At 36.2% G+C, this 13,115-nt stretch overlaps 1 protein-coding gene across 3 annotated transcripts in view; it reads right to left on the reverse strand.

Moving 5' to 3' along the window:
• Nucleotides 1–13,115, reverse strand: part of ADK (adenosine kinase) — a 692,586-nt gene that overhangs the window by 624,233 nt on the left and 55,238 nt on the right. The window lies entirely within an intron of this gene.

Genomic DNA, 13,115 nt, shown 5'->3' on the forward strand with positions numbered 1-13,115 from the left:
GGCAAGGGCTCGCTCTCTTCCCCTCAACCTCTCTCAGCCCAGGACGGACGGCCTGAGGTGTGTGCCCGCCTCAAAGATGGCCGCCCCTTTGGGCATCGGTCTGCTGGTCACGTGGCCTCATCCCGTACCTGCACGCGTATTTCGCTCCAGCAGAACCCGGGAATGGTGGAGACGTGGAGCCGGCGTGGGGCACCAGCTTTCTTCCATAGGGACTTCTAACCCCGGAGCTCTAAAAAAAAAGTATAAAGGGAATGGGGGGAGGAACAACAGAAAGTGGATCTGCTGGCCAGAAGACTTAGGAGTTGTGCGCTGACCCCATGTAGAGCATCCCGACTCCCTGCATCTTCTCCATCTATCGAGCAACAGTGATTAAGCGCCTACTGCGTACCCGCCAATTAGGGATACTTGTACAAAGAATGAAACATTCAGAAAGATGTAGAGGTCAAGTTTCCTATTTTAGAGATGAGGACATTGAGGTAGGAAGGGGTTAAGTGATTTGGCTCATGGGTCAAACAGCTAGTTAGTGTCCAAGGCAGGACTCGACCTCTATGATCCAGCACCATCCCTATTGCACCATCTGAAGCCTGCCCCGGTTCATATAACTTTACCAATTCAATTGGACAAGCATTTTACCTGCGCCTTCCACGTGCCTGACCCTTCTAGGAGGAAGAAAAGCCAGTTGTTTCTCTGAATGATACTCAAAGTAGGTCCATGGTAATAATTTATAGGGAACAATTTTTCATTTTTAATATGATTCAGCCTTGATTTAATATTTTTAAGTCTATGGAAAATATTATTTTACTTACTAAAAGACTAACAAAGCTAGTTAGAAAGCTTAGAAAAATAGAGCAAGTATTTTGGCTGATATTGCACTTGATCCAATATCCCCTACAGTGATCTAAAATATTTTAACAGCTAATTATAGAACTGAAAAGAGACAGCATACAAAGGGCGTCTCAATGAGTTTGTAACCCTAGAATTTGGAAATAAGGTCAGGAAAATATTAATCTCAGAAATTTTTCCCTTGACCTTGTCACCTTCTCCAGCTTCAACTTTATCTGCTAAACTTCTAAAAACAGCATTCTAAAGTCTTGCTTTCATTCGTCTTCTTATCCACATTCCACAGCCCCCAAATTGTGGTTACTCTGCTGAAACTACTCCCTCAAGACTAAACAATGACCTTCTCTTAAAGAATCAAACACACGTGACCCTTCCTCGGGTCTCATCGTTTTCTACCTGGCACAGGAGAAAGTACTGCATTTGCTATCACAAGACCTGTGTTCAGATCCTGCTTTTGTCACAAGTATGACCTTGGGCTTCTATGGGACTTTCTCCTGAGTCATAAAAGGAAGAAATTAAACTATGATCCCCTCCCCCTTCTTGATACTTTTTTTATCCTTTGACTTTCATGATCACTTCTCTCTCTTTTTTTGGTTGGATTCAATTCTTATTTCTTTACTCATTCATTCAATAAGTATTTATTAAAGACAAGGTTTCCATAAGTTTATTCACTACAAATATCTTCCAAGAGTCTCTCTCACCATGTCTGCTCTACACAGTCATTCTCCTGACAATGTCATCTCTGGTGTTTCTGGCACACAGTAGACGCTTAAGAAATACTTGTTAATTATCTATTCCCAGTCTTTCCTCTGAACTTCTATCTGATATCTTAAATTCAAAAAACGCTAAGTAATAGTTGTTTGGAGGAAAACCAACATTTATCATATGAACTCTTGTCTTCAAGAAGTTTACAATCTTTAAGTATTAGACACAAATAATTGTAACTTTTAAAATATTTGATAGTGCACTGTTGTTCAGTCACATCTGATTCTTGATAACCCCATGAATCATATTGTCCATAAGGTTTCCTTCACAAAGATAATGGAATTTTGCCATTATTTTCTCCAGTGAATTAAAGTAAACAGAGATTAAATGACTTGCCTAACATCACACAGCCAGTAAATGTAGCTAATTAGCTACATTTTGAACTCAGGTTTTCTGACTCCAGGGACAGTGTGCTCTTTTCACTGAGCCATCTAGCTGCCGCTGGATAAATCAATAGAGAAATGCAAAATAAACTGCTATAAGGAGGGGTCATTATTTTGGGGGATAATTAGATAAAGGTGAAGCATTCATTAAACATTTACCATAAGCCCTGGGGAGCAAATGCAAGTAAGCAAGCAAGATTGTCTCTTCCCTCAAGGAACTTCCATGGCAATCACAGAACCACAAATGTGAAAGAAAGATGGAAATTGAAGGAGATAATAAATACGAGTGAGGGGCAGGGAGGGGAGAAAAGGAGCTGGAAGGGAGGAGACCATTGAAAATTGGAAACCAGGAAGTAACATGTAAGCCTAATTTCATCTATAAGACAAAGCTCAATTGGTAGAGTTCAGGAGGAGTCCATGGAAAGAGTCCAAGGCTCCTTGGGGAGGAGGAAGGGATAATGATTGGAGTGAGGAAGATTAAGGAAGACTTTCTGTAGGAAGAAGCATTAGATTGGGACTAAAAGCAAATTAAAACGTCAACAGGTAAAGAAAAAAAAAACATGCAGCCTATAGGGTACTTCCTGAACAAATTACATGAAATAATTCTGGGACAGAGAGCAGAATACTTTTTTAGGCTGAAGCCTAAAGTGGGTAGAGAATGCTGTCGATGTCAGGGAACCTTGAATGCTAAGAAATTTCAACTTTATTGCAAAGGCAGAAATGGGCCACTGAAGATTTTTAAGGAGAGGAGAGACAGATTTTTTTCACGTAAAACATTAGTCTGGCAGAGATATGAAAACTATATTCAAGAAGGGAGAAAGGGACAAGGAACGGCAGCAAGATTATTTAGGAGGCTATGGCAATAACCCAAGCAAATGGTAATGAGCCAGCAGTGGTTCACTGAGAGGAGAGGCCAGGTGTAAAAGAGATTATGAAGAGAGTAATGAAGCCATTTGTTAACCGATTCACTAGAAGTTAAAAAGAGGGGAAGAGGCAAAGATAATATGATATAAAAAAGAAGCAGAGAGTTAAGAGGAAAAAGAAGAATAGGGAATTTTTAACATTTAGGAAGGAAAGAGTAGCCAGAAAGAAGAAATCTTCAGCATATCTGAATGATCCAGCCATTAAGATTCACCAGGACTGTGATGGGCACTTCAATTTGTGTTTGGGTAGATTTGAGAAAACAGGAAGAATTTAACTGACTTTTACATGGTAAAGGAAAGAGCATGTAATGGAAAAATAGAGGTATCAAGCTTTTTCAGTCTGGTGGGAAAGGGGAGAAGAAACATGGAGCAGTAACTAATTAGGATAGGAAGGTAAAAGAAAGGTCTTTCGGTGGGTGTCAGAGAGACCCAAGCAAATTTATAGCAAAATGTAAAGAAACCTGTGGAGGGGGAGGGGTTAAAGATGCTTGTGAAGAGATGATTGCTGGAAGCAGGATGATTCCAGGATGCAGGAAGATCAAATAAATAGCAAGATCTAATAAAGATTAAGCAAAAGATAAAGATTAAAGATAAAAGCAAGGTTTTTCCTAATAAAAGGTAAAAAGATGCTTCTGGAAACAAATGGACACTGAAGGAACTCCATTCAGAAAGCCTTAGTCGTCTTAATAAAGTCTAAAACAGCAAATATGAAGTACTGATAGTGAGACTGGGGACATGAGGAAAAAAGTTCAATGAGTTTACAATCTTTTAAGTATTTGACACAGAAAATTGTAATTTTTAGGATACTTGATAATGTACTGTTGTTCAGTCACATCTGACTCTTGATAACCCCAGGAATCATATTGTCCATAACGTTTCCTTCACAAAGACATTGGAATTTTGCCATGATCTTCTGTAATCATTGTGTGAAACTCGATAAGAGGAGAATGAAACAGCACTGAAAAAGAATTAAACATTAGAAGGGGTAAGAGAACCAAAAGAACAAATGCACAATTATTACAGTGACATAAATGAAAAATCGTTAAAAGGAAATTGAATCTAAGTAATGGAAAGGCTAATTAAGGACATGGAGAAAAAATAAGAAAACAATTTCTCTTACCAGTCAGTAAGTATTTAAGTGTCTACTCAAGTACTGGCACTGAAGATACAAAAAGAGGCAAAAGAAGATTGCTGCTCTCAAGGAGTTCACAATCAAATGGGGAAGACAAGAAGCCAAACAGATATATACAAACAAGCTACAGAAAGGAGGGCACTAGAATTAAGAATTAGAGCAGGCTTCCTGTAGAAGACAGGATTTTTGTTAGAACTCCAAAGATATCAGGGAGTCAGAAGTCAAAATGGAAGAAGGAAAGTGATCTTCAGCACAAGGAACAGCCAAAGAAAATGCCCAGAACTAAGAGATGTAATGTCTGTGTATCAGCCAGGAGGCTGGCTGATAGAAGAGCAAGTATCAGGGAGTAAAGTGTAAGGAGACTGGACAGATAGGAGAGGACTAGGTTATTAAGGACCGAATGCCAAACAGAGGGTTTATTGATCCTGCAAGTGAAAGGAGTCTCCGTGTTTCCTGAGGAGGGAGATGACATGGTCAGATCTGCACTTTAAGAAAATCACTCTCCCAACTCTGGAATAGGGGGAGAATCATGGCAGGCAGACCCATCAGTAGCTATTGTAATAATCTAGGCAAAGTGATGAGGATCTGCACCAGATGGGTGACAGTGTCAGAAGAAAGAAGGGGATGTATTTGGGAGATTTGCAAAGTCTAAATCACTAGACCAGGATAACAAATTGGAGGACAAGGAGGAGTCTAGGATGCCTCCTAGATTGTGAATTCAAGGGATTGGAAGAATGGTAATGTCCTCACCACAGAGAGGCACTAATAGCACAGAACAGTGGATATGTATAGACAAGACTTGAAAGAAGACATTTTAGTTCCAATATTTTTCTTTGTCACAGAAGAATGGGAAATGACTAATATAAAGACAAAGGCAATCATTAAAATATTTTGTTTTAAAAATAAGAGATAATACAAATATGAAATACACAGAGAAGCATTACAAGACTTAAAAGAAATGATACAAAGAGAAATAAAACCAGGAAAAGAAAATATATCATGACTACAACAATGGAAAGGGGAAGAACAACAAAGTCATAAAACTACAATGACAAAACCTGGCCTCCCCAAAAAGAAACAAGAAACTGTGCCTTTTTCCCTTTCTGCTAAGGTGAGAGACTTATTTTAGACCATTTTATCCACTCAGGTTCGGTAGGTATCTTGGCTAATTTAAGTGAATTGCTTTCTCTGCATGTCTCTGATGAGGGGATGATTTTCTGGATGAAAGAATGTTGGCAAATGGAAGGGATATTAAAACACAGATAGCAGTCTACCTAGATGTATGTATATGTATACACGCACATATATATTTACATACAAACGTAAATATATATTAAATCTACACAAACAAAGAGCACAGAGGCAGGTAATTGGAATACTGACTTAGAGTATAGCAAATAGACTAGTTTGATTGGAAAGTCAAGTTCATGAAGGAAAATGATGTGAAAAAATGAAGTTGATAGAGGATCACCGAAATAGTAAATATCTGAGAATTTGAACTCAGGTCTTCCTAGCTCCAAGTCCAGCACCCTGTGTGTATCTAGTGTATAGCAAACACTTAAATGTTTTTAATTAAACCTAAATTAAAATTTTCCAGATGCAGAAATAATCCATTCCATAAAATGCTTGTAGGAATAATGGGATTAAAGTGTTTACATGGTTCTCCCTGTTCTACTCTCAGGGAAAGATCATTTTTAAGAATAAAGAGGGGAAAATACATTGTGATCTGCATTATAATTTGAGGGCAAATTGTTTTTTGAGTAACTGACAAATTCTGACCTACCCAATTAAAGGGTCTCCAAAACTCAGGCAAGACCAAGGTTATTGAGTGCTGTATGTGCTGCAAGGAATACCTTGGTTTTCACATGGTACCATCCACAATCACATTGCTCTGATAGATTCTCCAAAAGGAAGAACATAGAAGTGTTCTTCTTCAGTGTTCATTGAACACTATTCAAAAGAGAGAGAGTCTGTAAGATAGACATAGGTATCCAAATTCCCCCATACTATGATCCTGTGGCAAGGGCCTTATTGAGATTCCTCTCAAAACTCCAGGCATCTTCTCTGGCTGTTCCCCTCACTTGGAGTGAGGGGAACTTCTTCCTCTCCTTCTTTTCCTTCTCTCCTTCCTCCCTTCCTACCCCATCTTTCCCCTTTTTGTCTTAAGACTCCCTTCTTCCTCCCCTCCTTTTCCTTCCTCCTCTTTTTCCTCTCTCTCTTCCTCCTCCTCATTTCTCTCCTTTTCCCCCTTCCCCTTCTTTAACATTCCCTCTTCTCTGAGAAGCCTTCCCTGCTAGCAATTTCCCTCTAGTGATCATTTCCAAGTCATCTTCTTGGGTCTCTTGTTTGTAAGCAGCTGCATAGATTCTACCATTAGACCATGAGCTCCTTGAGATCTAAGATCATCTTTTACTTTGCTCTGTATCCCCCCTAAGCAGAGTACCTGGCATGGAGTAGGTGCATTATAAATTCTTACTGACTGACCAACTCAAAAGATATTTCTCCAGGATCTATCTGTAGTCTGGATGAACCACTTCAAGCTCATCTCACTTTGTTTATTCTGATTTCATGCTCACTAAGCAAATTGTCTGATGAATAACTCCATTCATATGCATAAATTCCATTTTATATATAATAGTTTATATGTAAACTGTATTTATTACTTATGTGTGTGAATATATTTACAATAATTTCCTCCAATATTCTGACACCGAGAAAGGGATCCACTAAATGATGACCAGAGGCATTAAATCACTGTAAAAGTAGAGATGGAGAGAATATAAATTTGAATCCCATTATAGATTAGTAATAAACTAACTCCTTGGGAGTGTATTAAGCATTACTTATGCTGGTATGACAAAATCCATTTCCTGAGTTCTGCAGAAGTGAGAACCAGGGTGTGGCCATCATGAGCTGCCCAGCCTCTCTCCTGAACAACCAGAGCTAGAAAAAGGCAAAGAGAAGCAGCACTCTTTTTAAAAATTATGCTTTTAAAAAAACATTAAACCTTGAGAAGATATGTGCATAATATTCAAAGAATTTATCAAATTTAAACCATTTCTCCTTAGGAAAAAATAATTCCATCCCACACATACACACAATTTTGGTAGGATATACTTTATTCAAATACTCTACACAAAATTTTCAATAGCTTATTTTTTTTTAAAACCAGAGTGGATTTAAAGAACTAGTTGCTTCAGAATTTGTAAAAGGAAAATTTTCAGAAGAAATTTGTGGTCAATCAGTTTTTTACATGTGATTTATAGCAGAAACAAACTTAGTATTTATTTTTCCAGGCAAAGAAAGATTCCCTTTTTACTCTGCTTCACACTCTCACTCCTGTGTTATACCTCAGTGTCTATGCACATCCTCACATTTATACACTCTGCCTCTATAGTTAGTCAAAATATTGAACAACTTTTTCTCATTCAGTCAATAATAATTCAGTCAACTTTAAAATCAGTCCTTTTTATAAGAGCTGGAGTATTTTTCCAAACTAGACAAAGTACTATAGGGAGGAAAATAAACGTCTTCAAAATCTTAACCTAAGTGTCCTTTGAATGCAATAATTAAATCAAAATAACTATGTCAAAAAGATATCCAAATCAAAAAAAAAAAAAAAAAAAAAAAGATATCCAGGTTAATTGGAACCAACTATCTATCTTTACATGCTTTTGAGCTGGGGAAATGGCGGTTAGTGAGGGTGGTCATCTCATCCATATTTCAACCAGGAAACAGGATCACAGTGATCAAGTTCCAATATCAAACTGGTTGCCACAGCCAGGATTCAAATCCAGTTCCTTCAAATCCAGTGCTCTTTTCCACTGAAAATTCAATTCGATTTTATTGCTGTTATTAATCCATTGACTGTATCCTAAAAACAACTTGGCCTTTCCATCAAACCTAAAGCTGAACTCTTCTATGTTCAAAAGACAAGGATAGGGAAGTAAAGGGAAAGGAATAAGCATTTATTAAATGCCTATTATTTGTGAGGCAGTATGCTAAGTACTTTATTAATAATAGCTACTTACAGGGCAGCTAGATGGTGCAGATAGAGCACCAGCCCTGACAGGGCAGCTAGACGATGCAGATAGAGCACCAGCCCTGAAGTCAGGAGGATGTGAGTTCAAATTTGGTTTCTGACATTTAATACTTCCTATCTGTGTGACCCTGGGCAAGTCAGTTAACCCCCATTGCCTCAGCAAAAAAAATTAATCATAATAATAATAATAGCTACTTACTCTTTGCCAGGCACTAGACTAGATGCTTTACGATTATTATTTCATTTGATCCTCACAACGACTGTAGGAGACAGATGCTGCTATTATCCCCACGTTACAGGTGAGAAAACTGAGGCAGATAGAAGTTAAATGATTTGACCAGGTCATACAACTAACAAGTATCTGAATTTGGATTTGAACTCAGATCTTTCTGACTCCCAAGCCCAGTGCCCTTTCTACTGTACCACTTAGCTGCCTCAGTGTGTAGTTAAGCAGAATGAGTTTTTTGAGAGTAGAAAGTAACTAGACTTTCTTTTGTAGCCCTGGTGTATGGTAATAATACAGTCATGTACTTTTGATCCAGGAGTGTCTCTACTGGGTCTGTATCCCAAAGAGATCATAAAAAAAGGAAAAGGACCCACATGTGCAAAAATGTTTGTAGCAGCTCTTTTTGTTGTAACAAGGAACTGGAAACTCAGCGGATGCCCATCAGTTGGAGAATGGCTAAATAAGTTACGGTATACGAATGTTACGGAATATTATTGTTCTATAAGAAAGATCAGCAGGATGATTTCAGAAAGGCCTGGAGAGACTTACAGGAACTGATGCTGAGTGTAGAACCAAGAGACATCTTACACAGCAACAACAAGATTATGTGATGATGAAGGACAAGGCTCGAATGAGATGATTCAGGCTACTTCTAATGGTCTTGTGATGGAGAAAGCCATTTGCAATTAGAGAGAGGGCTGTAGACACTGAATGTAGATCACAACATAGTATTTTCACTTTTTTGTTGTTTGCTTGTTTTTTTTCCTTCTTATTTTTTTTTCCTTTTTGATCTGATTTTTCTTGTGCAGTATGATAATTGTGGAAATAAGTACAGAAGAATTGCACATGTTTAACCCATATTGGATTACTTGCTGTCTAGAGGAGGGAGTGGGAAGAAGGTAGGGAGGTTTTGCAAGGGTGAATGTTGAAAACTATCTTTGCATATATTTTCAAAATAAAAAGCTATTATTAAAAAAAAAAATACAGTGGTGTAGAAATAGTTCATCTGATCTATTGTTCCCAAAGATGTTTTAATAACAATGGGAAGTGTCATCCCTCAAATAATATTTTTTTCAGTCTCATAATAAGGCTGATAAGCCTGGGAGGGGGTAAGTTAACTAAGATCCAACAGGTTGAATGATTTGCCCAAGGCTTGAGAAATAAGAATAATAATCAGAAGCAGGATCTGAGCTCAGATCCTAACTCCAAAATGAGTACTTTTTATACTATTGTACACTACTTTCCTGTATAAGCACTAATGTTTTCCAATTGCTATGAGCTACTACAGCTAAGAATGTAGCAATGTAATTTTACTTTTTTGGAGTATAATTTCTAAGGAAAATATTTAAGTAAAATAATATTTTGACTAACTTAGGGAGTACTTTCTAAAGAAATATTGTGATCAATCTTTTATAAAATAAATCTTTTTGTTATGTAATTACCTCATTATTTAGTACTTTGAGTTCAGACTTTTGTACATTAGCCTTCCTTAAATTGAGTAGGACACCCAGTATTATATGAAATATAATCTTCCACAGGAACAATTGAGGGTTATACATATTAATAGCGTAAAATCTCAGAATTAGAAAGGATCTAGTTCAACAAACATATCAACAGCAATACCCTCTGCAAAATCTTTAATGAGTACTTGTACAAACTTCACTTAAAGATTTCTAATACATGGCAGCAATATTGTTTAAAATAACTAGACAGTATAAAATATCTCCCAAAACAGATACAGGAGCTATAGAAACATAAATATAAAATACTTTTTATAAAAATAAAGTCAGATGTAAATAAATGGAACAGTGATTGTTCATGGGTAGATAAAACCCAATAGAATAAAAAAATGACAATTTTACCTAATCTATTTACTCAATTCATCCCAATTAAATTATTTTTAAAATTATCTTAATGAGTTGGAAAAAATAATAACAAAGTTCATTTAGAAGAACAAAACATCAGGAATTTCAAAGAAACTAGGGTGGGAAAAGGAAGGTGATTCAGCAGTATCAGACTTTAAAAAATATAAGGTGAGAGCATTGTTGAAGTATAAAATGGTTAATTTTGATTATTTTAAATTAAAATCTTGTATAAATAAAATCTGTGATTATACTATAATATGCTATGCTTGCTATAGGAGATGATGAGCTCGTTGATTTGGAAAAACATGAAAAGAATTAGATTTATGAAGAAAAATGCTATATGCCTTCAGAGAAAGAGATGATGTGGAAATATGCATAATATGATCTTTATATATGTATGATTGTGTATGTGTATATATGTGTATGTTTGTAGATATCTATATACTTGTGTTTAACTGTTAACCTTGGAAAGAAGGAGAAAGGGGAAAAATCAGAGTAAAAAGTGCATAGCAGAGAACAAAAGAAAACCTAGAAGGAAACAAAGAAAAGCTAAGTAGCTTTGAAAACAATGTATAGGTTTTATTATATAGGTATTATTGAAATGGAAATTTATTGTTTTATATTGAATCATTTCATGTTTTCCTGTGGAATAATGTTTTTTGGTTTGTTTTTTTCCCTTTTCTCACTTTGTATTTAAGTTTAAAATGAATAAACAATTTACCAATTTAAAAAAAAAAAAAGACTTCCAGTGGTGGGAAAATTACCACACCCTGAAAAAGTAAATTTTGGATAGCCTTAATTCCTTAAAATTTTCTTTCCCTGTTAAACAATATAAACTAGGTCCTCCTGGCTAAACATCAGTTACATTTTACATTAACTCTTTTATTCCTTTTCAATCATGCTTACATTCCTCACAGTAATAATTCCAAAATCCCCTCAAGCTCTTACTCTATCTTTATCCTGTCTCTCAAAAGATGATTTCATCTACCTAAAGAAGAGAAAGAGCATTCTTTGTAAGTTTCCTTTCTTCCCCTCCTCCATATCCCCTATCCTTTTCTCCTCATCTCTAGATTTAGGACAAAACGGTCCTTCCTCTTGCCAAGGCTGAAGCCTTAACCTGCCCTTGCTACCACTCCTTGAACATTCTCTCTCTCATCTTCAAACTTTCCATAAAAACTGGCTCAATCCCTGCTTTCTAAAAATATACTTATGTATCTTGTATCCTTAAAGAACCTTCCCTTTAGCCAGGCTACCTCTCCAACTACCATCCAATATTTTTCTCTTTTGCCTCCTACCTATCTGACTACTCCTCAACCTCCTTCACAGCTTCACAGACTTTCTTATGTCCCCAAACATAGTCATCCCCAAAAGTCTGCACAGAGAAGATCCCCTTCCCTCTCTATATACTATCTCCCATGGTAATACCACCCTGTCCCATAGGTGTGATTATTATTTCTATTTAGATGATTCCGAAATCTATCTAACCTGATCAAATATCTCTCTCCCCCCCCCCACAGCCTATCTGACTTCACCTATATTTCCTCCGTATGTCAAATACAGTTAAAAGCAATGGTTCTCAAAATTTTTCCACAACCAGTTACATATTTGTGCCTTTGGGTAAATCACTTAATCTCTTCAAGCGAGCCTCAATATTTTTATATGTAAAATTGAAGTTATAATACCTCTAATACCTATCTTCTATTGGTGGTTGTGAGATAACAGGAACTTTGTCAAGCACTGGGTATACAAAGACAAGGTGAAAGATATTCTCTACCCTTAAGAATGGTAAAGTTCTAAATAAATGCCAGTTATCTATTACTTGTTAGAAGGTAGGCTATGACAGTGGTGTTAATTTAGCCTTCATTTCTTTCATCATAATACTTTAAATAATAATTTTTAAATGTCAATAATTTAAGCCCATCAATTTAAACAAAACTTGGATAAAACTCTTAAGAGTAAAAACTGTTAAAAGTCATTATTTTTGGTGCCTATTCATAAACAATATTTATTTTAAGAAAATAATTCGGGGTGTTTTAGGATTCCTTGTAGCAATTTATGAAATAAATATTTTAGAGAATACATCCTCCCTCTTAATGAAAATCAAGTCATTTTTACAATCCCCAGTCTTACTGTTCACAGCTGAATATTAAGCAAATATTAAAGGGGATACCCGAGAATTAATGATGAAGAAAATAAGACAAAAATAACACCTCTGTCATAACCTATCCTCTAACAATAAATAATAGTAAATGACATTTATTTAGCACTTTTGAGGGCAGGGACTGAATTACATCTTGACTTTGTATACAGGACATTGGTATAGTATCTATTTTACTATAAGATATTACAGTTGATTCACTATTAGTTCCTCAAAAACACCTGCACCCTCAACACTATCTTTTTAGCTTCATTTCTATGATTTCATTAGTGAATGAAACTCTTGGTAGTCCAACTTTCTCCTCAGATAGACTATCTACATATGTACAATTTACAGTTTTTAGGAGCACCAAGGGGCTAATATATTGCCTGGCCCCACAGCTAGTACAGATGAAAAGTGGGATTTCAATCTACTACCATCTTTTACTAGTAAGTAATTCTGCCTTTCTGGGCTTTCTGAGCAAAACTTTAGTAATTCTTTTCTTCCTAAAATAACAAATTGAGACTAGCAGAGTAAATACATTCTGGCTCTGTTTTATGTCCTATCTATGTCCTTTTCAGAGCTATCGTGTTTGCATATCATACAAATTTAATCAGCTCTCAGTTTGGGCATGGAGAGCCTTTGCTAAATTTACGAATACTTTTTGGCAGAGATCTAACAGTAAGTCTCTAATGTGGATTTCATTTTCAATTAAAACTGTATTTTCTGCAACTTTTTTCCTTCACCTTAGCATTGAATATGCAAACAAGGAATAAAATTTTAAATTGAATCTGATGGTTTA

This window comes from Antechinus flavipes, chromosome 2 (assembly GCF_016432865.1).
Source record: "Antechinus flavipes isolate AdamAnt ecotype Samford, QLD, Australia chromosome 2, AdamAnt_v2, whole genome shotgun sequence".
In the NCBI taxonomy this organism is placed as follows: Eukaryota; Metazoa; Chordata; class Mammalia; order Dasyuromorphia; family Dasyuridae; genus Antechinus; species Antechinus flavipes.